This window comes from Nothobranchius furzeri, chromosome 12 (assembly GCF_043380555.1).
Source record: "Nothobranchius furzeri strain GRZ-AD chromosome 12, NfurGRZ-RIMD1, whole genome shotgun sequence".
NCBI lineage: Eukaryota > Metazoa > Chordata > Actinopteri > Cyprinodontiformes > Nothobranchiidae > Nothobranchius > Nothobranchius furzeri.
In genome coordinates, this window is record NC_091752.1 from 1,861,811 (window position 1) to 1,888,279 (window position 26,469).

The following is a 26,469-nucleotide window of genomic DNA, read 5'->3' on the forward strand; positions in this document are numbered from 1 at the left end:
CGGGCTCAGCCTTAGAGATAGGGTGAGGAGCTCGGACATTCGGGAGGGACTCGGAGTAGAACCGCTGCTCCTCCGAATCGAAAGGAGTCAGTTGAGGTTATTTGGGCATCTGGTCAGGATGCCTCCTGGACGCCTCCCCGGGGAGGTGTTTCGGGCATGTCCTGCCGGCAGGAGTCCCCCGGGTCGACCCAGGACACGTTGGAGAGGTTACATCTCCAATCTGGTCCGGGAACTCCTTGGGGTCCTGCCGGAGGAGCTGGTGGAGATGGCCGGGGAGAGGACGGTCTGGAGCTCCCTAGTTGGGATGCTGCCCCCACGACCTGGACCCGGATAAGTGGAGGAAGACGACGAAGAAAACTTCTAATTATCAACCTAAGGGTGACAAAAAATAAATAGAAGAAAAACAGAAAATCGTAATAAAGGCCATGAAACCTACCAAATAAATCAAGTCAGAGGTTTGACCTTAAATTAGAAACTAGCATCCTGTTGAACTTTAAACATATTTCTCCGACATGTTGACGAGTTTTGTTTACAGTGATCCCTCGCTACTTCGCGGTTCGTTTATCGCGGATTCAGGACTTCGCGGATTTTTTCTTTGGAGCCTTATTCAAGGGAAATTCGCCGATTCGCGTTATTTTTCACCGATTCGCGGTATTTTTCTATGCAAAATATCAAGAAACTCCTGTTTTTTTTTCATCAATTTCATCATAAAATGCACTTTTTGTAATAAAACTATTAAAAAAAACAAGTAAAAATACAGTACTATGTAAAAGTCTGAATACTGAATACGTACCTGTTAAATAAATACTGTAAATATGGTGTCCCTACTTCGCGGATTTTCACCTATCGCGGCCAGGTCTGGAACGCATCTACCGCGATAAACGAGGGATCACTGTACCTGTTTTAGCTTTCTGTTCCTGTTGTTTTTTTCAGTATCATCCTGCCTACCACTAAAGTGATGTGATTGGCCCACCAAGCCAGTAAAGCTCTGTGGTTGGATCGCTATGGACTTTTAAATAACGCACTGTGATTGGCCAGCCACAATACTGGTCGGGGCTACGCAGGCTCCAGAGCAGCATTGCTAGATCGACATGCAAAGGAAAATTATTTGGTTTGGCAAATGACTATCTAGATTCTAGGCTAATGGACCACGTCATAAATAAACAACATTATCTATGCATTCAAATCACTCACATAGGGAAAATGCAATTTGGGGATTCCTGTGAAATTTCTGAACAAACAGTAACATCATAAAAACAAATGAAGTATTCCGACGCCTCCGACACTTCTAGAGAGTCAAGGGTGTTAATTATATACATACAAAATACAAACGTAATACATGCAAAAATCCACATATATGAAATTTTAAGAGCATTACCTTGGTTCAGTCATTTGTTAATTTTAGTGTGGTCAGGTAAAAAATGTGGTGCAATGGATTTTTCCAAATGGCATTGCCGTAGTGCAACGCCATCGATAGCACAGGTTTCAGTAGATCTGGTACTGCCAGCCAGGTGTTTCTTTTATGGTTAAATTAGACATTTAATGGTATAAACGTCAGATACAAATGCTCTTTCTTCAAAAACAAGCCAAATTATACATAAATCTTCTACAGAAACACACTTTAAAGGGCTGAGAAATTTGTTTAAAAGGTGAACAAAAACTTATACTGAAGCTACATTTTCTACTACTTTTGGAATAATTTTTCTCTGACTCATCAGATTTTGTCTTGTTGTCCATGCTTCCATGTCAGCCATAAAACTTGATGTTTGCTCCTGATTTGCTGCCACCTGCCTGTTATTCTACATTTGGGTCATTCACCTTCACCTCGCTCTCTGTGACACATGATGCTAATAAATCATGTACAGAGAGCGGCTAAGAGAACAAATTGCCGACCAACACCGCCTCCCCGCTGCGTGTTTTTTCCAGCACCTGGAACGCCTGAGACCTCCTGCAGCACCCTGCCCTCCTTCCACTGTTTACTGTCCAGCTTATCCTGTTTATTTGACTCCATCACAAAACAAACTCTGTGAGGGATGTGTTTAAAGTGGCCCTCTGCCAGGAGGGAAAAAAAGCCATGTTCCCAGTGATTCCAAGAAACCGAACGTAATGGTCACGGAGGCCATGATGATGACATGTCAGCGCAAGGCTAACAGCACGCCTCTTATAGTCACAACTCTGTAACTGTAGCCTTGACAGTTTGGACAAGATGTTCTCTAACGTTCTCTCACCGATTTGACTCCGATAACAGAACGATTGCAGCGAAATGCTTGGACAAGCGAGTGACCCGCAGGATGGTCCTTATATGGCTCGTTTAATCTTACATTTATTTGAGCCTTGCAGGTTCTGGCAACCACAGCCGCTCTGTTTTCCTTCCCTTCCTCTGAGAGAGGCTAAAGTTCACTTGATCTCCCCTTCAAATCGCTCCAAAATATTTTTGGAGCCTCTTCAAAACAAGCACGAAGCTTTGGAGAAATTCAAGGCAGCTGTTTCGTGCTTTCAAGGCTTATCTTCCCATGTAAAGACATCTCAGAGCTTCCAAGCACACACAATGGCCAGTTGTGGCCAAGTTGAGATAAGAAGCAGCAGTTCGGGGCTCGTGGAAATACTTTTCCTGTGCCCCCGAAAGGGCTCTCCCACCGAGCGAGGAGAGAACGCTGCAGTTTGTGCAAATCTTACACTCTAAACTGAGCAGTAATTTCTCTGGCAGCCATGTGCGTCGGAGTGTTTCTGAGAGTCCTTTTGCTGCTGAAGGATTACAAGCTGTTCAAAGCCTCTGAAGGTATGCGGGTTTGGACTGGTGATGTTTTTTTCCACAGCAGCAAACGCTATTGCAGTTAATTCTGTACTTTGGCACCGAGCTGCAGCTGGGAAACAACTCGCCTGTGCCAAAAGCTGTTTATTATTGCGGAGGGCTTTTTACCCAAAATGGCCATTCTGCTACTGTGGTGTCCATGTTGTTCTGACCTTGTTGCTTAGTAACCAAGCGAGTGGCAGACATGAGGATAACCACGAGCAAAAGCCTAAGTGTGTTTGGACAGCGTTCGAAACACAATCATTCATGCATCTTATGTAAACTCATCATCCCCAGCTGAGATTTTCCACCAAATCAGTTTTACGTTTTTACAACTGCTCTACATGAGAAACAATCTAGTATCCAAATATAAATGCAGATCTACGTCAAAGAAGTGGAAAAAACAGGAGGAATGCACACAAAAATAGAGCAGAAGTGTAAGGAATGGGTTAACGCTGCACTCAGAGCATTCATTTCCTCTTCTGTTCCATCTGAGCAAACAAGGCGGGTGACCTAACAGAGCAAAGAGGGGCGGGGCGGGGGAGGGTAAGGGGTGTCGTGACTGGAATATAACCAGAGAGAGGAGGGGGATGGAGGGCGAGGACAAGCAGACCACGTGACGGTGAAAAGCCTGCAGGCTGGTGTGATGGGAAAGGCAGACAGAGACATCCTCCCATATTGACGCTGCCGTTTCACCACAACAACAGTTCTGGGAAATGGCCGTCGTCCATACTGTAGCTGCTGTTTACATGGTTCTGATTCAGCCTGCTTATCGCTTTCATCATCATCGTCGTCCCCCTCCCCCACTCTCTCTGTTTTTGTTCTCCTACAAGGCTTCATGCCTCATGAATGGAAGCATACGCAGATAAACACGGAGCAAACAACGAAGAGGCACAGCAAACATAAAGGAGAGGAAGAAAAGGCAGTGATGCTTAGGGGTGGGGGTGGGGGTGCAGTCTGGACCAGAAGCACTGGAGACATGAGTCACGGCTTGTCGTCTCCCAGGGGGCTTGTTGGTGCAGTCTATAAAAGGAAATAGAAAAACAGCGGCTTCCCTCGCCCACCCAGGACTAGGTTATGCCTTATTAAAATCTGATGGCTTACGACAGCGGCTGCTTTGTTTAGCCCTATAGCCTGAGTTTCACCATCCTCCTCTTCTACGCCTGGCAAGCCCAATGGAAAAGTGAATGTAAATGAATGTATCCAAAGTAAGCCGCTTAGAGTCAGAAAAATTACCCAGGGATGTACGAATGTGTAACAGAAAACAGGTCAAAAGCCTTTTAAAGTGGCAGCAGTGTCACAGTTAAGGCTTCCTGTTAAAATAAGTTGATGAGTGACATGAACTAGTTATCTTGGCTCCTTGATTTCCCCTTGGCTGCCCTGCTGTGGAGCCGACCTAGTTAAACATTGTCAAATATCTGGGGCAACCTCCGAAAAATAAAAATGTCCTGTCTGGTAAATGTGACCAAACAGGGAGCCCTGCCTCGTAGAACATCCTCATTAAAATTAACATAGCATGTTTACAGAGTACTATATTTAGGCTCAGATGTAGGACGCATAGTTTCACAATATCAAGATTTTATAGAATAGAATAGAAAAATACTTTATTGTAATTGCTTCAGGATCAACTGAATTGCAAGGTGCTGTGAGAATGTATCTCCAGTGGTCAATGGGCAATCGGGCGGGGTACACCCTGGACAGAGAGCCAGTCCATCGCAGGGCGTCATGATAATCCAAAGGGTTCAAATTAAGGCAACTGGACTTCTTTGGTTTCTTGAGGCAGTTTTGCTTCTCATTTTAGGAGCTTTGGTTTTTCTGACTGGAATATTGAAGAGTCAAGCTTATAAACTGAAGTTGTCCGTTGTTGCTTAGCGAGCTGAAACTACCTATTAATACCCCTACCCATTCCCTGAGGAGTTGTTGATGTCGTTAGGTCTGATTGTGTTAGAATAGTAGTTTCTGCATCTAATCAGAATCACCATTCGAACACAATAGGGCCTAGCAACATAGACGACTCCTCAGGGAGTAGGGAGGAGTGGTATTCAACGGTAGTTTCAGCTAGCCCTACAAGTCACACATGTGGCGCTTACACATTAGCGTCGGCATGGTCGGGGTTTGGTCGGGCTGGATGGCATGAGTTCGGTCTCGAACGGGTGGTGTAGTGTTCCCATAAACTTCTCAGGAATGCGGAAATCCCTGAGCCTGTGGGCGACGTTTAATACGCGTGGGAAAGTCCGCTCCACAAGGTAAACAAAAGGCGGACATGAGCTGTGATGCTTTTGGAAACTCTGAACCACATTATTTTATTCATTTGCTGTGTGTGTCCTCATAATCTTGTGCCACACACACACACACTGAGTGTGTTTACATGCAGCCAGTAACCCTTTTAAAACCCGAATATTCACAATAACCCGGTTCCGCAGGTCCGTGTAAACACCGCCAAAAACCCGGATATGCTCATACCCGGTTACTACACCTGGGGTAACCCTTTTCTAACCCGAATGTTTGGTCGTGTAAACGCATACCAGGATATCCCCATCAAAGCGTGTGTTCTGCACATGCTCTGTTCACAAGGAATCTTGGTCTTTTGAGTAGCGAGACGTCTTGTATGCGCCAGAACTCCGGAAGTAAACAACAAGTTGGGAGCAACATGGCGAGTCGCGGCACAGCACCACACTTTTGGAGTGACGAGGAAACCTGTCTTCATCGGTCTGGTGAAAAGTATGAACGTTATGTCTTTTGTTGACGGCCGAAAGTACAGAGACAGCGAAATATACAAGAAGGTAACCGGTTTTCATGGATACCGGAACAACCGGATACCGGAAATGAAGCATATTGCGTCTTGACGTAGTCCATTCGTCCTGACGCTACCCCAACGTCCGCATTTAAATCGGGTTATGCACGTTAGGGGAAACTCTTTCTATTTATGCTTGTAAACGGGTTATTCTGATCAACTCAGAAACCCGAATACCGACCTTAACCCGATCATAACCCGGATATTTGCTGTAAACGTAGTCACTGATTTCTACCCTGAGCAGCTGTCTGCTCGCCAGGGCAAGAGCTCCGATGGGGAGAACAGGTGCACGTGCACACACACACAGAGCTATTCTCTTCTCCTGTTCCCACACTGAGCAGCAGCTCGGTGCTACACACTGAAGTTTACTCAACAGCATGAAAATGAATCGCGCATGCCAGAAAACCCCCCGCTGGCTCATTTTTGTCGCAGATTGGAGGCGGTAGGCGTAATTTTAGCCGGCCAATCAGTTCGTAGTGTCGCCTCGGTCCCAGTCTGACCGCCGGGGAGAAGGTCTGAGAAAAAGTGTCGCCTCGGCACTGAAAACGCCAATCAGACCTGTGCGTGAAACCAAATTCCAGTGCCTTTCGGTACCTTTTGGGGCAAATGCCGAATGTGTAAGCGCCAGTGGTGGTGGTAGTGTGATGGTCTGGGGCTGCTTTGCTATCTTTGGAATTTGCCATGGAAAACCAGCCAAAGGAGACCCATCTCTGATGTTAATTTCAGAAAAGCCTTTCAAGAAGCATGCTGTCTCTATGATGCATGCGGAAGTACGTCGTCACTCAGACGTGTGTGACTTATGCCGTGGAGAAGTACGTCAACATCAATGAAATGTTCCTTATAATAATAAGACTTATAATCCAATGTTACATTTTGTCCAAACTGAGGGAATAAATGCATGAGAATAATTTTTTAATGAGACTTTCAAAACAATGACAAGTGAATTTAACAACAACATACTTACACAGGTTGATTAGAGTTTATGAGTTACCTTACAGTTTATAAATGACAAAACCCAAAAGTAACTCCTTGTTTATAAGTGATCATAATAGAGATGCAGGAGGTGGAGGAGGATCAGTCTGAGCCACGCTTCAGGGGGTAAAAACTGCAACGTTAGACTTTTACTATAGTTTTCTTAAATAAATGAAATAACTGCTGAAATAATCAGCGTCAGCGACGTTCAGGGATTAGTTGTTATAGTGACGGTGTAGGTACTGCATCTGCTCGGGGTCCCGCGCCTGCCGATGCCGTCGCACTAGATGATTGGCTGAACGTAGAACTTACAGAAGTTACGATACCGTGTTCATAAAAGTTACGTTAGCATGTTGACACTGAAGGTTTTGATTGGTCCGAACAAATTTGCGGTTTTAGTTAAAATGCAAACACTTTTCGGGGGAAATATGTTTGTACTGCCGAAGGAAACGTAAAATAAAAGCAAAAACATCTCCTAAAGATATAAATATCTTGATGAAATGATTTCATAGTCTGCTCTTTTGTGTTTTTGCTGTTCTTGCTCCTGGAAAGCACATTGAATCGCTTCTGTGTACACGTGCAATTCAAATAAATCTGACTTGCCCGATGGAACCGTGAAATCCACTCTCTCTCAAAAACTTCTGAAGGCGAGTGTCTTTCTTTTGTTTTTATTGAACCTTTATTCTACAAGGAAACATAAATTCATTGAGATTAAAATCTCTTGCAATGGACAGCTATAGACAGCCACCAAAAACATTTACAAGTAAAATAATATAAAAACAGACACCGAGGATAGAAGGCACTACTTCATTTCAAGGCAGCGATCAGTTAAGACACGTAATCTGGTAATAAAAAAAATCCTTTAATCTGGATTTGAAATTGGTCACTGTTGATAAATGAGCTCATTTAAAATGACGCTGCAATTTAGACCAGGATGAGGGTGCAAAGACCTTCGGATTACTTTGTCTTCAGATTTTTGTCGTACTTCCTGTTTTGTTCCAGTTTGATTCGTGTAAACAAGTCTCAAGTGTGCAAATATCTGAAGGAAAAAGGAGACCTCTGACAAATCACAGAAGCAGAACAGCAGATGGTTGAGAGTGACTATTAAAAACAAACATTTTTAGATTTCCTTTGTCTCTATGTTAAAAGGTGACTGGATGCACTTCATGGGGGGCTTGCTAGCACCAGCTGCTCTACCCAGTGCAATCTGCCCACCTGCTTCCATGGCAAACAGACACACCCTGCCCACGGTGCCTCCCTCTTTAGCCTGCAGCTAAAGAGGAGCTAGTCTGCACAGGAGAGCAGACAGAGCTCCAGCATGCCTAGCCACCATACCCAAGGAGGGAGGGATCTACATAGCTGTGGGCCTTTTCTTTAAACATTCTTTGCCTGCTCATGTTTGCTCTTCTCTTTTTTTATTTATGTTTTTTCACCTGTCGTCACATTGCTTCCCTTCTCTAATCTGTATTCTAGAGATCGTTCCTGCAGGAAGTGAAGACTCAGAGGAGTGAAAACAAGGAGGTGAAGCAGCAGAGCGAGCAGAAAGTCATTTACGATGAACAGAAGAGGGACGCAGATGAGGAGCCATCACGGCTTCTCGCTGAAGAACACCCCCGTGCTCGTGGTTGGGGTTTTTATTTTCTTTATAGTACTTTGTGTTTATCTGGAGCTGATGCTGACATTCCCATGGTGACGGATACTTGGTGTGATGTTTTGGTTAAAATAAATAAGATAATGGGAAAATTCACTGGTTTTTGGTGCTTTTGTTTGATTTGTTGAGACTAAACAATTAAATGTGTCAGTGTTCCTTAGAAAAATGCCTGAATGCAGAAATGATTAGATAATAGTGTTGCAAAAACCCGGAAAACTCCCAAATTATACTGAATTCCAAGTAAATATAACCAGTTTATCACATTAGAGAAACAGGGATGGAGCCAAAGTTCCCTAGTTCGTAAAATACGTAAATAGTTTATTTATGGATTGTGGTGAAATGTTAACAGAATGTTGCACTAAACACACAAAATCACATCTCCGGCTTCACACGGCACCTATATTTTGAAATGTATTTTCTTTTGTCAGAAAGCAAACCCGCTCTGAGGAAAAGGGCATGCAATTTGTTTTTTATGTGATGCAACCAGCTGCAACGTTTAGTAATGCAGCAGAGAAGTGAGGATGTGTTTCTGGTTGTGCTTGTTTTTCTTCCGTCGAAATGAGAGAAACGCTGGTTCAGCACGCAGTAAAGCAACCCACAGGGTCTGACTCTTAAACCTAGTCCTCCTCCAGAAACTGATTTCACCGCGGGGCCCGTGGCTCTCCATCCCAGCAGCCCTTTGGCCCACATGACAACAGGCAGCCTGTTTTCCCCACAACATAGCAACACTGCCCTGAGCTAGCTCTGACTCAAAACAGATCCCCAGCCAAGGTGGCAGGAGCTCCGCGGTAAAAAACAAACACTGCAACGGCCTCGGAGGCTGCAGACGTGTCACACTGGCTGTTAAACCGACGTGATGTCACTGGAGATTTGCACGTATTTGCTTTGCATGTAGAAATTAGAAACAAAAGAGCCTTTGAGTGGAGGAAGCTGCAGAACCAGAGCCTCAGCTGGGACATCTACTGTAAGTCTGATTCATCGGTTTCAGGAGTTTGACTCATTCCTGTGGACATGCAGCCGGCTGCAGAGCTGCAGCACCAGCCTGAGTCAGGAAGCACGCAGGACGGGTAATTCACCCGCATGTCTTTAGTCCCCTTCAGACGAGTCTGTTGTTTGTCCTCGAGGACGATTTTGTTGTGTTTATATGCCCTCATGCATATCAATTACCAAGGTTTGTGTCATCCTCAAGGTGCCTGAAAATTAGGTTTCAATGTCAGCTGAGAGACATTCCAGACAAAAATAACAGCTTTCACCTCCAGGCTGCCTCGCTGTCACGGCGCAGCGACTGAACCTGAAACCCTCCCATCTAACAGCAGTGAAACCCAGACTTGCACAAGCAACACATTCTTCTTGCATCAGCACATGAGCTCCTTTCCCCTGCAACAGTTGAGCTGTCAGTAACTGAGGTGAGTGTTTATGGAGCGAACCTTCCCCGGGCCTCTTCGCTGTCACACATGGAGGATTGAATTCCTGAAAAACTTGGACAACAAAAATGGCGTCATCCTCGTTCTGAGTCAGAGGCGCATTGTGCCCTGGATGAACTTCCTGTTTCAGCCTGCCACACATATAGGGTTTCTCCAGCCGAGCCACACGCAGGAAGTGAGTCACACATATTCACCAGTCGTCTGCAAGCCTGCAGACTCTACAGGCCCGGGAGTGACAGGCCGTGGAGGGGACCAAATTAGCTTCTGAAACTTTAATCTCCTTCAACTCAATTATTTAATATCTGAGCCACCCACCCACTTCAAAGGAACACCTCAGCTCTCTCCTCTCCAGCTGCCTTGATGGAGGCTTTCAATCCCGTCTCCTGAAGGACTCACCCGTTTTATATCTCTGCCCTGCGGTTTGAATGACACTCTGCTGAAATCTTACAGCACTCCCTTGAAATCGGAGATATACGGCGCTAATAAACCACGGCGCATTAGGAGTCCTGTTAGCTGGAGTCGAAATTATAGTCTGACAGAAATGAGCTTCCTCTCTTTTATTTACCTGTTCCTTACTTCCTATCCAACTGTAAAACATCATTTGCAGCTGCAGAGTGTAATCTATTCACACTCAAAAGGACATGAGAAGGAATCCATTACTGTGATTTTAAATAGCGTGTGAAAATGAAAGCTTACAAAACAAGCAATAGATGAGAAAGTTAAATTTAAAATATCCGTTTACAGTATGAAAGATCAGAGAAACAAGCCGACAGTAAGGGTAATAACCTTAGGAACAGGGAGTTTAAAGTATTTTGAATTGGCCTTGATTCTTTTTTTGGTCTTACACACCCACAGAACACATTTCCAGACCTGCATAGACATTAGCTCAGTGGAAAAGTGGATCAGAGAAGTGGAAAGATAATCCCGAGACAAAAAAGTGGGGGCTGCTGCAACCGCATAGAGGCTTTCTATTCCTGCAGATTGAAATTTTGGCTCACACATCCTGCTGCAGTCACATGAACTCACAGAAAAATGGACATGCAGGCATTCGGAGATATGCCTCTCCCAACATGATGGACAATCTACTCAGAGGAAGTTTCCGGACGTGTTGAAATGTGTTTTTGTGTGCACCTTTAGAATAATTTCTACCTTACTTGTACGTATTACACCATGAGTAAAATTCTAGCTGCGGCTAATAAAGGTCACAAAAACACAGAATTTCATCTGATCTATGATGGTTTATAAAATAACATAATCTGCTGTTTTAATAGCGGCAAAAACAGAGTTTTGTTTTATCTATAGCTACATGAAGGCTAGCTAACCAGTGGAGATGTAAGCAAAACCCTTTCAGGAATGCATTTATAACTTTTACATAGAAAAACAGTTAAATGCTAAAATAGCCCTTTCCTTTATGCAAGGTTATTTTTCTACAATGTGGAAATTATTAGTCATCACACTCTCAAAGGAGACATATTACAACTTTTTAAATAGTTGTAATATTTCTATGACCTTTGCAAAAATGTTTATGAGGTTCTTTGCATGAAATCAATGTCATATGAAGCTCTGTCAGCAGTTTTGTTCTTGACATTTTCAGTACCTTCCAGAATGAGCCGTTTCAAGGCTCTGTCACTGGAGCTGGCCACGCCCACCCCCCATCTGATTGGCTGATATAAACTGAGAAGCTTCAATATCCAGGAGGGGCTCAAAGTAGAGTCTCCAGTCCGATTATGCGGGGGTATTAATGCTAATTCCTCCAGTTGTGACATCATAAACATAGACTTAGTGCAACAGCTCTTTTTAGGCACCAAATTCCTGAAACCAGACACTGAATGAATGGATTGGGGTTTTTTTTTCATTCTTGGAGTGCGCTTTTACTGCGGTTGTGTCAGCGCCGACACAAAACGGCTTCCATACTTTGAACTACCGTAACTCTTCAACCGTTTACGCAATCAACGTAATTCCAGCGGATTCTGAAAGCCGAGCCTCTACGCTTTCCAGTGGCCTGTGGGACTCCAGAGGCAGCTGACGGGTACCGGCAGTCAAAGCGGAACGCGGCTCGGGTGGTCGCCATGGCAAAAACCTGGGCATGGGAGGAGTTCAGTGAGACCATGGAGCAAGACTTCCATATGGCTTCAAGGAGATTCTGGTCCACCATCCGGCGCCTCGGGGGGGGGGGGGGGGGGGGGGGGCAGTGCGCTACCAACTCTATCTATAGTGGGGACGGTGTGCTGCTGACCTCTACTCAGGACGTTGTGGATCGGTGGCCAGAATACTTCAAAGACCTCCTCAATCCCACCGACACGTCTTCCAGGGAGGAAGCAGAGTCTGGGGACTTTGGATTGGCCTCTCAAGTCTCTGGTGCTGAGGTCACTGAGGGGGTTAAAAAGCTCCTCTGTGGCAAGGCTCCAGGGGTAGATAAGATCTGCCCAGAGTTCCTTCTGGCTCTGGATGTTGTGGGGCTGTGTTGGCTGACGCGGCTCTGCAATATTGCGAGGACATCGGGGGCAGTCCTACTGGACTGGCAGACCGGGGTGGTGGTCCCCTTATTTTAAAAGGGGGACCGCAGGGTGTGTTCCAACTACAGGGGGATCACACTCCTGAGCCTTTCTGGTAAGGTCTATTCAGGGGTTTTGGAGAGGAGGGTCCATCGGATTGTTGAACCTCAGATTCAGGAGGAGCAATGTGGTTTTCGTCCTGGCCGTGGAACACTGGACCAGCTCTATACCCTTAGGGGGATCCCGGAGGGTGCGTGGGAATTTGCCCAACCAGTCTACATGTGTTTCGTGGATTTGGAGAAGGCGTTTGACCGCGTCCCTCAGGAGGACCCTGTGGGGGGTACTCCGGGAGTATGGGGTACCAGGCCCTCTGATACGGGCTGTTAGGACCCTGTATGACCGGTGTCAGAGCTTGGTCCGCATTGCCGGCAGTAAGTCGGGCTCGTTCCCAGTGAGAGTTGGACTCTGCCAAGGCTGCCCTTTGTCACCGATTCTGTTCATGACCTTTATGGACAGGATTTCGAGGCACAGCCAAGGTGTGGAGGGCATCCGTTTTGGTGGCCTGAGGATCAGGTCTCTGCTTTTTGCAGATGATGTGGTCCTGTTGGCTTCATCAGAACGTGATCTTCAGCTTTCGCTGGAGTGGTTCGCAGCCGAGTGTGCTGGGATGAGAATCAGCTCCTCTAAATCTGAGACCATGGTCTTGATTCGTAAAAGGGTAGAACGCCTTCTTCAGGTCAGGGATGAGGTCCTGCCCCAAGTGGAGGAGTTTAAGTATCTCGGGGTTTTGTTCACGAGTGAGGGAAAACTGGAGCGTGAGATCGATAGGCGAATTGGTGCTGCATCTGCAGTGATGCGGGCGTTGTACCGGTCTGTCGTGGTGAAGAGAGAGCTGAGTCAGAAGGCGAAGCCCTCTATTTACCGGTCGATCTACGTTCCTACCCTCACCTATGGTCATGAGCTTTGGGTAGTGACCGAAAGAACGAGATCGCAGATACAAGCAGCCGAAATGAGTTTTCTCCGAAGGGTGGCTGGGCTCTCCCTTAGAGATAGGGTGAGAAGCTCGGTCATCCGGGAGGGGCTCGGAGTTAGACCCGCTGCTCCTCCACAACGAGAGGAGCCAGTTGAGGTGGCTCGGGCATCTGGTCAGGATGCCTCCTGAATGCCTCCCTGGTGAGGTTTTCCAGGCACGTCCAACTGGGTGGAGACCTAAAGGTAGACCCAGGACACGGTGGAGGGACTATGTCTCTCACCTGACCAGAGAACACCTTGGGATTCCCCCAGAGGAGCTGGCCCAAGTGGCTGGGGAGAGGGAAGTCTGGGCCTCTCGCCTTAGGCTACTGCCCCCGCGACCCGAATCCGGATAAGCAGATGAAAATGGATGGATGGATGGATGGATGGATGGATGGATATTTTTAATTTTAGAGACTCTTCTGATGAAGGGCCATCCACCATCACCAGCAACAGGTAATGTCAGAGACAAGATCTTGCTGGATATGCTCCACATCTTCTGGACTCCTGGACAACAAAATCAAACCCAGACAAAAAATGCTGACATCACGTGTGCGACCTGTGTTTACACTAGCCGACAGCATGGATGCCCTCAGAGCTGCACTCGCTTTATCAACTGTCCAAGCGCTTTTTGCTTGTTTGTTTTTGCAATCAGAATTACTGCTCCTTGCGGAAGACCACAAGAAGACGAAAAGTTATGCTGACTGGATACAATTCGGGGGAAGTACTGCCGCCTACAGGTCTGGCATGTCCTTAACAAAGTATTTATCCGGGTACGTGTGGACAGAGTTTTTTTTTAAACGAGGTGGTGTGGATGCAAGTTTTTGGAGGGGTGGATATTTGTTTTTTTTTTAAACCTGGCTACGTGTGGACTAGGCCTGATATACTACTTCATGTGAAGTAGGTTCAATAAAACTGGAAAAGGAATTCTGCCCACTCGTGCTTTTTCCTGTCACAACGGCCGATCATAACAAAATGCATGCTACCATGTGCCATTGGGCTAATTGTTAGCCTTCACTGAGTTTCACAAACAGCTGTCAGTTTGTAAGGTATTTATAAACAGATAAAAGTTAAGTTTAAATACTTACTGAGAAAAAATAGATTAGCGCTGATTAGCTGGATTAACTTAAACGAGGCTAGTCATGTTACAATTCTCTGATGTGCTAATGCTAACCAGCATTAGCATAGCAGAACAACTGAAAATATACAAGCTATCATTAAATATGCCTGTGGAAGTTGATCACAGTGGCAGTTAATGTTTCATTGTCTCATAAAAGTCGTGTATGTCAAACATCCATGTGGAACCATGTCCTAAAACACAACAACAACACAACAGCTGGTTTTCATAGTCGCTAGTTTCTCACTTTATTTTTGTTGCAGTGATTTTTTAATTTCATGGCTCAGTTTTACCTTTTATTTTTGTACACCTACTCCAAACTTTTTCCTGCCCTGCAGCACTTTTTTTGTCTTGAAAGATATCAAAACGTTGACGTTGTCTCCTTGCCACAAGCCTCATTTAAAATTCCTTATATGTCCACTGTAAAAGACTATTTCTGACAGCAATCTTTGCAGGGAAGGGCTAAAATAAAATGACTCAACTAATGTTTTTGAATGATATTAAACATTTTGTGTATATGGAGTGATGTGTGGCAATTCTTGTAGCACAAGTTTAACTGTGTGTAACAATAAAACTACGGGGTGCTGAATGTAAAAGAATAAATAAATAAACTTAACATTCTGTTTATCATATCTATACAAATGGAGTATAAAAACTCTGGCCACATTTCCCCTATTAATGTTTAAAATAATACAATCTTATATCTACATGTTGAAGTAATAATTTAATTTGTTAGAAACAAATATTTTGAATCTAATTTAACTCATTTTCTGCCAGCCGTTTCCTGATTAGTAAAGCCATTCGCTGCCAGCGTTTCTCACTGTTTTTACTGTTGTTTTAAGAGTCACAGAACGTTGCTTGGAGAATGTAGACACCAAACTACAAAAACAAAGAGTAGACTCACCTCTTACATCAGGAAGAATCCGCGCGTTTCGAGCGTTATCCGTTCTTTCATAATCCGTTGTCGAATTGTGATCGGCAGATGCTTTTCCGGTTCGCGCCTCACCTATTTTACAGCAGTGGCCCAAAATGATCTCCTAACACATGGATGTTCTGCTTCCTGATCACGTGACGTGTGACGTACGCGGATGAAGATCGGCTTTAGAGCTGAGATGTTTGTTCTCATGCTGTGGGGGCTCGTCCGACGCCCACACAGTAAAAAGATGCATATGACGACTTTAGTCGTCAATGGCAGTGAATGAGTTAAATATATAAATTTGGAGCTACATATTCAAACCATAAGATACATTTGGAAGTTGTACGCTAAATATTTACTCAACAGACATTATACAGTCATAAAACAGAAGATGCTAACTAAAAGAAGGGGGAATAGATCGCCTCTCTAAAATCTCAAATAGCAAAATTGCGTATTTTTTCAGTTATGGATCATTTGACAAACTTTGAAACATTAATAAAAGGTTAAATGGGCTCAAAAAACTCTTACCATCAAAAAGACTGAAGCTGCAGCAGGAGAAACCCTTTACCCTGCTTCAGTTTTATACGCTACTTCTGTTTCATGAATACGCATATTTAGATTTTAACTTTAAAAATAGATTAATTTTTATCTATTTAACTTTGATTCTAACTATTTAGGTTGCACTTTATTAATACCCAACTCAAATTCTACCTTTAAATCTGTACAAATTATTCAAAATATCACAATTAAAATGTCTATATTCTGATTTGATTTAATTTTGTACTTTATACATCTTATATTAAGATCTGATACTAAAACATTTGATATAACTTTATAACTCTAGATTTGATTATAATATTTAGGTTTCTTTTTGTGTTTTGATTTGATTCTAAATATTTAAGTTCTAAAGTATTATGTCAATTCTATACATCTATGAACAATTCTAATTGTTTAAAGAGCAAGTCACCCCCTACCAGAGTCTTACTCCACTCCCACTTCCTGTTTGAAAAATGCAACAAATGCTGTTGCCTAGCAGACCGAGAGGGCGGAGCCGCTAACAAATACACACACAGGCTCACAATGACATTGTGACATCATATGGTACCAGCTAACACCCTAGGGTACCTCTTACTATTGCTGTTAATTTACGGTCGGTGCCCCGTACAAACATCTTTTCGGAATTCAAAAAAAATTTTTTGGGAAGTTTAATACCAACGTTTTGAAGTTTCATCAGTGTTTTTATTCAAAAACATTTTTTATATTAGCAGATTGTTTGGACCATATTATTATCGTTTTTATACAAGGAAAATGGAGCCCAAAAAAGACTCCCTGATTGCTTATATGTGGCACCATCAACCTGGAACAGATGGTTGTTTTAAGCAGACCGTAGCAACTCTACATGAGCCAGAAAACATGTGATCTTGCGCTCGCTCACTCCCATTCTTAATTTTCCTATGCAGTGCACGTGAGGAGGTGAGTGCAACTAGTTCTGCTAGTATGTGCACATTAAATCCAGACATGCATTTGCACACAAATGCAGATGTGTCTGGTGCAGGATGCAGGATTTTCCACATCTCTCCTGAAGGCCTATTCAAAGTGAAATGACTCCATCAAAGGAACAATGGATATTCTGAGCCCAGCAATGCGACAAAGGTTCACACTGACACGCTTTCCTAAATTAGGCTCTTTGTGCACAGGAGGGAAGTGGGCTCTGTGTCTATTCTTCTCCTCTACTCCAGGGTCATTGTGTAGACAGGAAAGGCCACAGAGACATAGGACTTGACATCCTTTCTGAAGTAGGTTAAGGGCGCTCTGCTTGAAAATGTGAAAAAAGAAGGGGAACTCATTTTTTATTCTATGCATCTGAGGGGGGAAAAGGCGGTGGCGAAGTGATGATGACGTCCCAAGGGATCCAAATAAACGGTACTTTACTATTCCAGATGAATGCGGATGAGTTTCTAACTCTCAGTTATGAGTGCATATCTCTCTGAGACACACGTCTTTTATCTCTGATGTCAGCAGAAGAATCAGTTCCACTTCTGTTTCACCTTCTCACCCGACAAACACCTCCAGCATGTGAAACCTGTGACCCTGACCGATGTCTCTAGATAGCGCGCTCGACGTCAAACTCTGTTTTGCTACAGTGCACGTTTTCACCCGTCGCATAAACAAAGGCTGCAGCCCTTTGGGTGGGGGAGCTGCAGATGTGAGAAGCGGGGAAATGTGAAGGAGCAGAAGGCGGGGCCCTGAACTCACACCGCACAGACTCGCTTCCAGGAAACCAGCTGTTGGAGCTGGGAGAGGGGAGGAGGTGGTATTCTATATCGAGGCTGTGAATCACAGTTCCATGCTCTGTATTTTTCCTTCGGTGGTTTGGCTGGTTGTGTGTGTGTGTGTGTGTGTGTGTGTGTGTGTGTGTGTGTGTGTGTGTGTGTGTGTGTGTGTGTGTGTGTGTGTGTGTGTGTGTGTGTGTGTGTGTGTGTGTGTGTGTCAGGGAGGAGGAATGTGGACCAGACCCCAGTGCTGAGGGACTAACTGGGACAGGGGGTTTGCTGGGTTATTACAAGGCCTCGGGGGTGCTTATTTAAACCAAAGTCCTGTCTGGAATATTGCACTCAAACACTGTTATTGTAGCACGGCTGCAGGAGTTGCAAAAAAAAGGTCCGAAGGAAGAAAATTTGGAGGAGGAAGAGGAAAGAAAGTTACCATGGAAAAGAGAGAGAAGATGGAGGAGATAAAGGAGAAAGGAGGTCTGGACAATGTCACTATTAATAATAAGGACAAAAAGATCTTTAGTTTAAACCCATTTGTTCAGTTTTCAGCACACAGATAGCAGTTCCAGACATGCACTCCCAATGCCATCTCTCTGAAGGACTCCCTGGATACACAATCCCTGAGAAAAGTTTTGCATCTTCTCCCAGTGTCTGGAAAACCTCCATCCTAGATGCCCAAAACCGCCTCAGGTGACTCCTTGCAGGACTACGCTATACTCTGACCCCTTATTTCCACCAGCCACGAAAGCAGCGTGCAACGAAATAACAGCATTTTACCCACGAGCACATTTCCAACTGGGAGCGATTCTGACACGAAACGGGAACGAAAGCATTCCACACAGCTGATCCAGTAAAGTCACAAAATCACGGGAGAATTGAAACACCACATGTGATTTTAGAAGTCCACGCAATAAAAAGCAAAGAGAAAGACAGCTGCTCATCTCCAAAAGGGCTGTGGTGTATTTCCTGTTCTGTTTACATCAGCTACAAAGGTTTTAACAGGAATGAACGCACATTTACCTGCATGTGACTTTTATTTTGAAAGATTCTGGATATTTTACACTGATTTTGTGTTTGACTTCCTGTCTAAACGGCGGAGTTTGACGTGTTTTGGATGTTGCGATGCAACTCATCCACCGTAACGGCGGCTAATGCCATGGAGTACATTTTGCGGCCGTTTCGCGACGCTTTCCTGTCCAGTGGACAGAAGCGGTGAGTTTGATTGCTCTACAGATGCTCATTTCAGTTTGTCTGTTCCAACAAGTACCCATGATCACAACAGTTGGATAATGACCAAAAAGGCACTTCCTGGGTGAAGCAGACCAGTAAAACAAAAAAGGCTATTAAAAAAAGTCACCTGGATGCCGCTTTAAAGATCAAACTCACTCGTTTCTGCAACACATCTGCAGTGATCCTGTCACAGGCCAAGATGGCTGAGTCCATGAATGCTGATTTACAGCGTGATGTGGAACAGCGGCTTTTATAGCACTAGTGTTTGCAAGTCTGTTTTTATTTAGCAGCTAAGGAAGGAAATAGGGGTAGAAGACGTTTTCATGTTTAGCCTGAATGCTAAACTCAGAATGATGGATTAAAAGAAGAAAAAACAAGTAAAAACCAGGGATGCACCGATATGATACTGGTATCGGTATCTGTAAACCCGTTTTCAGTTGCCTGAAAGTAGCTTCACTATAACTTGTCATTTCTGTTCACCTAATATTTTAGATTTGTGATCATTTCTATTAATTTATACTTTATCTACCTCACAGTGTTTTCCGGTTGAAAGCAGAGAAGAAAATAAAACCTGGATTCCAATTCATTGCATTTTTTGTGTGTGGTAGAAGTATCGGTGTTGGTAATTGGTATCGGCGAGTACTCAGATCCAAGTATCGGTGTGGAAAGAAGTGGTATTGTTGCATCCCTAGTAAAAACAGTTTCTCGGTGGACCTGGCCTTTAAAAGAAGGAAATGAATCTGTTTAAGAGAGAAAGCAGCGCTCCAAACCAGAGGCAGTGAAAAGAAAACTCTGAAAGGATGTAGAGTGGCAGAAATCCTGGTGTGCGTGTGTTCAGACATCTCCTAGGACAAGAATGTGCGGCCTACATTCTGCCCCCACCTCGCCTCACCGTCAGCAAGAGCAGATTTAGGAGACCAAAAACAATAAAGGCAGGAGGCTTTGAAAGCACATGGCTCTGATTTACTGATGTGTCCCCGCTGGTGGCATGGGATGGTCGTGGGAGTGTGATGTCCCCGCTCATTTAAAAGCTCTCTCTCTCCGACCTGAGAGGCGGAGGGGGATGAAAAGTCTGCTGCATCGAGTGAAGTCGGCTTGTACGGGGAGGCTGAAGGGTGCGAAGAGCAAGGTGGGGCGGGTCAGCGCTGCATTCAGATTAAATTAAATGGAGGCTAAAGTGCTGAGTCATTGTGTTCAGCCCATTTATTACCTGCTCTGTCACCCAGGCTTTATGGGATGGGCTGCCAGGAGGAAGGCTGTGGGGATGCAGTGCTCATTTACAGGAACACTTCAGCAGGCAATAACACTGCAGCATGCTAGGCCAGGCGGCTTCATGACTCACCTTAAACCACCACCAGCCCAACACACACACACACACACACGCCTGTCTCGTTTTTTGGCCTAACAGGAGGAAGCCTGTTTTTGCTGCTAATGAGACATCAAGGGAATCTGGGTTGTAGGTCTGGAAGGCCATCCTGTTGTGCTGTTTGTGTGTTTTCATATCTGAGGTTTGAACCTGGAAAACAAAAACTGAAACAATCCTGCAACATTTGAGCTGAAGCCTGGTTCTTGCTTCTCCGTCAGCTCCGCAAGGGACAGACACGCACGGATTGACGGAAGCGTTTTGCTCTCATACTTCTCCGTCTCCTGGAGAGTGTTGCAAAGCAATTGCCCGGCAGGACAACAGAGGGAGTAGCGCTGTTCTGTGGTATCCTGTCATGTATCGGTCCAAGATCGTGTGTTTATATTGTGTTTTTTGTGTATATAAGAGACTTTTAACACGGACATATTTGTCTCTCATTCTCCCACCGCTTCATGCGCTCCCCACCTCTAAACCCACGTTTCCTGTCATTTCCATCCACAAATAAAACGCTTGCTGCGTATCTTTTCACTCCTCCAGTCACGGGAGGATCAAACGTTCATATTTTTAGAGTTTTTTCGCGAGGTATTCTTCAAGCTTCTCCGTGTCTGCCGCTAGTTATCCTCGGCTCTCTTTGCAATGGCGGCGCTGTAAACAACAGCGGTGTCCTGACCAATCACAAGCTTGCGTAATCCGTCTCGTTCGACGGATGTTTAAAAAAGTGGGCTCGACTCCGTACGTACTTGCGTGCCTACGCAAGGACGGATAATGGCGTTGCGTGTCTCCGTACTGATGCAGACGGAGAAGCATGAATCAGGCTTTAGAGGGCTGAATTTGCCCCCGTTGGTGGTCGATCACCATTTCTGCAGAGATGCATGTGACGTTCACCTAGCCAGGCGTCAAAAACAACATAATAAACATTTATTCTTTCTTTTTTCCAGACCTTTTAGCCACATTTGGAATTTTTGTGTGCCCCCCTCCCAACAAAAGGTGGAATACATTCCCAGAGGTTGATAGCTCCGTCTACGTGCACTCACACTGGGTCACTGATATGGATGCTGGAGAAACAGACATATTCTGAGCGTTTACACAATGTGAATGATGTATGACTGCGGGCAGCTTGGAGCACTCACTGGCCGTGGAAAGTGCTTATTGCTGCTGATCAGACGAAATGTACTCCAGCACCGTGTCAGGCTCCAGTTTGTCTCAAATGGTCTGAGCAATCAGAGCATACGGCCAACAAATGGATGCATTCTCTCTGTCTTGGCGCTGCTTCTCCATCTCCCTCATTACTCTCATTACTCTGCAGCTTGTGGGTTATCTAATGCTCTCCCCATGGCTTACGGTCTGGCTGGGGATTAGACTGCTTCTTTTTTTTCTTCCAAGGGCATTTTTATAAACAACCCTGTGTGCCTCCTCCCTTTCTCCTGGGCTGAGCCGATTTAGCAGCTGAATTTACAACCTCAGTGGCCTCACTCCCGTCGCAATGCATTATTCAAATTCGTTCCCTCACGGCGCACAGAGGACAATTATTTGAATATCCGCAGGAGTGAAGCTGGAACGTCGCGACTTGTCTTTAACGGCAAAGACGGGGAAATTGCCTCGCACCAGCAGATGAAGGTTGTAGGTAACACAACACCATAATTTATCACGCAGCGTGATATTTCGGTGAAGTCATTGATTCCCTTGTGTCAGAAGTTTGCAGAGGCGGCTGCAGAATTTTCAAAATGCAATTTCAATCCTTCTTGGGTGACGTTTTTTCGGTTTTGAAGCTCTAATTGGGCTCTTGGCTGGCCGCATGTCTCGTAAAATGGATTTTCCCCTGAATCAACAGAAACAGCCCTCAAAAATTTTACTACGTGCCACTTCTCTCTGCAGATCACTCTCACGTCTTCTCTAAGTTGTGCACAGAGGAGGTTTGCCAGTAGATAACATTTGCGTAAAGCTACAGAGACCAGTATCACGCATGTGGTGAGCTTTTGAAGTTGCTCCACTTTCAGGTGAACAGATGCAGTGTCCTCATTTGTCTCTGAAACCCGCCTGCATCATGATGTAAGTGGTATTCTCACCACGACACATCAGCTGCTGACTCCATAACACAGACGTGTGTCACACACACACACACACACACACACACACACACACACACACACACACACACACACACACACACACACACACACACACACACACACACACACACACACACACACACACACACGTATGAGGTAGAAGAAAGGAAATGTTGGAGCATTCTTTGTTTGGAATGCAGCCCCACCCTTCCAGCTTTATTGCTGTCAGAAGTTTGGTCAAACTGAGGAACTTTTTCCTTTTCTTTTCTCATTTTTTTTTCTTTATTTTATTTGTTCATTGCACAACCAGACTCTACAGAATTCCTTCTGAAGAATTTATTCCAACAAAAGTTTCATTCATCTTATCTAGTAGGACAAAAATGTACGTTTTAAAACGATTTCCATTATGAGAAAGAGATCTTGTCAGATTTTTCTCTGCAGAACGTCTCACACCCAAGTCATGCACCAACACTAACAGTGTGCGCCACTTCCTCCTTTTGTTCATGCACGATGTGACCATCGTCGTTCTTTCTGACCCGTGACTTGCAAAGCTTGAAATCTGAGCCAAATACATCGTCTTTTTTTTTCTCATTGCTGCAAAAACAAAATGCCAACAACCAATTCTCAGATATTAAACTTACATTTCTGTGTTGCCTTCAGTCAGTTTTGTTATTCTCATGTAGCTTTCAACATCATAGCAGTTTCATTTCCCATTGTTTCGTGATCTTCGGTAGTTTTGAAGAAACGGTGTAACACTTGTGTTGACTGGAGCAACATTTCAGGCTCTGGCCCAGTTGGCTGTTGGTTACTGGGCTGCACATTGTGGGATGAGTGTAAATGCCACTGGGACAAAACAAAACTTTGATTCATCCACGAGTTGTTAACCAGGAATTGGTAGACAAGCGAGATCTTCGTGCCCATTTTGACTCAATTCTCCCCTTCCACCAGTCTTCAGGATGCCTCGATAACTGTAATGACCCTGAAGATAATCTCGTTAGAACTTCCTCATTAACACAAAACACGCTTTCATTCACACAGAAAACTCTGTAGCAGCTGTACCGAGTCTGTACGTGACACAGCTCCACTAAAAACAAGTAGAAGGCTTGCACAAATGTTCTGATGTTTATCTGCTGCTGGTGGATAACACACCTTTATTTATGTTTGCTAAAAGCAAAAGAAGAGGATGCAAGAGGAAGAACTGAAACTTTAGTTTGGACTGAGTAAAAGTGGAACTTCTGATTTGTCTCAAATGAAACTAAAAGAGCACAAAAGTGCAGGTGAGTGTTGGCTGGGAGTCAAGCAAGTTGTATTTGGTTGTTGAGCAACTAGACCCTGTAGCATTTGCAGCACAGTCAAAAGCCCGTGACCTGTTGTCTGACTGGTTTTGGGTCACATGTCACGCTAGAGGTAGCGATAAGGCAGAATTGTTTTCAGGGGGTTTATTTAGGTGTCTGCAGAAAAACGTTCAAAGTGGCTGAAATGATAGCATCACGCGACCGACCTTTGGTCTAATCTCAGGCCTGATTGTTGGTCTTGCTCCAGAGTTGTGGGCTTGACTCGCTGTTAAACATCAGCTCCGACTACAGCTGTTTTAAACATTCAGTATCTTTCATTCAGCACAATTAATAAAGCCCGGGAGGGGCTCGAAGTAGACCCGCTGCTCCTCCACGTCGAGAGGAGCTAGTTGAGGTGGCTCTGGCATCGGGTCAGGACGCCTCCAGAGCCGGATTAAATAAATGGACTACACTGGGCAGGCTGCATTCTTTGTCCCCCCCCCCCCCCCCCCCAATCGATGTTATTTTATGGATTGAAATCTGAAACTTACCAAAGTTACTAACAAAAGTTCATTCACATTTTTATTTGTCTGCCAAAATAAGTCATGTGTTGTGTGCTAAACATTTTATCAGACTGTTTTTTGATAATAATAATTTATACGTGATTACACGGCTGTACTAAATTCTAATAAATTATCCTCATCTTATCTATTGGGAGTGTCATTGTTAAGGCAGTAGCACCAGTAAATAACTACTAGGTGCCATTAAATTAATCAACACATTTAGTTAAAAAGATTGTCTGCTGAATACAACAGCTTACAACATTTATAAATGTTGACAAATTAATCACATGATGGTGGAAAGACATTCAAGAAGAAATAGATGAATTTGAATGGACTGAAGCATGTTTTAAAGGCGCAAAAACAAACTATAAACATGCAGCTTAAATTATTACAGTTTAAATTTTATACAATCTATAATCTTAAAAGAAAGTATTTTAATAAAATGAAAACATTATCTTAAGTTTTGATCTTGCTTTATGCTCATTCAGGCTGTTGTTGCCTCTGCTGAATCAGAAATTCTGTGTGAATTGTCTGAATGTGAACTTATTGTTTGTTTTGCTATTTGAACATTAATAAAATTATTAGAAAAATAATTAATAAAACCAGCAACACTTACCAAGGAAACCATTTAGCACGCTCCACTCCGGGATAATCTTCAGCCTTCCAGCATCACAGGCCTCAGTCACAGCAGAAGCACGTCTAAAGAAATGTTCCTTGGTTACGTTTCGGTTTATGTCTCCAGATTTCCTCTGGGATGCAGAGAAATATCCAATATTTTGAGAGGGATGGTTTAGTGCAAAGTACTCATGCATCCTGTCATCAGTTTGGCACCACTTTGCAGGATCAGATGTAGCTTGTTAACACGCTTTCTGGGTCTAGAGGCTCCTGCTGACAGCCTCTGCAGACCCTTGCAGCAGGCTGTTCTTCCAGTTCGTCCTTCTGTGACGGCGTTGATGTTGACAGCGTTGGCGCCACAGCGTCTTCCGCCGCATCTTCGGGCCGTTTCTGCTCCGGGTCTGGCTCGGGCCCGGCCTCTGCTGACTCGAGCAGGTTCACAGCTGTCGGACGGCTGCCCGAGCAGCCCGACAGAAACTTCTGTAAAGCCCCCCGCTGTCTCTTCTTTTGTTCCTCTTCATTTTTTTTAAGTTTTGCCGCACCCGAAAGCATCGTGAAAGTTAGCCTACTCAAAAACATCTGCTAGCTTTGTTGTGTCCCGCTCTGACTCTGACCGCTTCTCTGACGTCCTTAATTGGGTGGCGCCCAAGTTGTAGGCTACAGTCATGGGCTGGCGTTAATGTGATGAAGCTAATGTAACGGTCTATGGCTAAGATAAATATTGTCACTATTTTTTGTTAATTGATATTATGTTTATGTTTATGTATTTAGCAGACGCTTTTGTCCAAAGCGACTTACAAGTGATATTGAAATAAATTGTAGATAGGAGTCCTATCCACAAATGCTGTCATAGGATATTTGTACATTTTATTTTAATTTATTTATTTTGAATTTTGTCCCTCTGTCTGGGCCCCATCCAGCCAATCAGGCCCTAGGCACGTGCCTACTTTGCCTTTGCGTTAATCCGGCTCTGGACGCCTCCCTGGTGAGGTTTTCTGGACACGTTCAACCGGGAGGAAACCAAAGCGAAGACCCAGGACACGCTGGAGGGACTATGTCTCTCAGCTGACTAGGGAATGCCTTGGAATTCCCCTGGAGGAGCTGACTCAAGTGGCTGGGGAGGGGGAAGTCTGGGCCTCCCTCCCTCGACCCGACTCCGGATAAGTGGCTGAAAATGGATGGATGGAGGGATTAACTAAATAACTACTTAAAACTAAATGTTATCAGGCATTTAGTTGAAGAAAGCAACATTTGAGTATTTGGTTTATTTTATTGTTGGTAGGGACAATGTCCTATTTGTTAATAAAGAGGGGGTGGGGCTTACAGCATGTGCTGCAGCCATCCACTAGGGGGCGGTCCAGTTTCAATTTCAGACAACATTTTAGCTTCTAAACTGAACTAGCTTTAGTTTAGAAACCTCCGATTTGTTAACAAAACTATCTGTAGCCTCATCAAGGCTCAAAGGTCAGCCTTTATACAATAAGTGGTACATTGTGTTTCTGCCCAGTCATTGTTCATTGATGTCAGATATTCCTTGTCACCGTTAACTGTGTGTCTGCATTTGTTAAAGGATCACGTTTCCTGCAACACGCCGGCCTCTGGAATCTCATGTGGCCAGATCCAGTTCTTGTCACTGATACCATGAAAGCAGCTGCAGCGAAAACAAAACCCCATTCAATCACTAAAGCGGGACAAGGACAGGTTCACCGCTTTTCCCACAAGTGCAGTTTTTTTATGCTCCTCTGGGTGTGTCTTTGGTGTTAACTGATGAAAACCCCTATGATGCAACGGCGTCTTTTATTCATGACGGTGGGGGTTTAGCCTCGACTGCCTCCAGCTTCGTAAATAAACCATTTTGAGTAGATTTTTTTTTCTTGACGGGTGAGTCAACATTCAAAGGAAAGAAGAGGC

The 26,469-nt window shown here is 44.4% G+C and overlaps 1 long non-coding RNA gene across 1 annotated transcript in view; it reads left to right on the forward strand.

The window, feature by feature from the left end:
• LOC139062038 (uncharacterized) overlaps positions 1-8,304 on the forward strand; it is a 56,492-nt gene extending 48,188 nt beyond the window's left edge. Inside the window, exon 4 of the long non-coding RNA XR_011515627.1 lies at positions 8,031-8,304. This is a non-coding gene — a long non-coding RNA (uncharacterized lncRNA). The remainder of the gene's footprint in view (positions 1-8,030) is intronic.
• Positions 8,305-26,469: the final 18,165 nt, after the last annotated feature.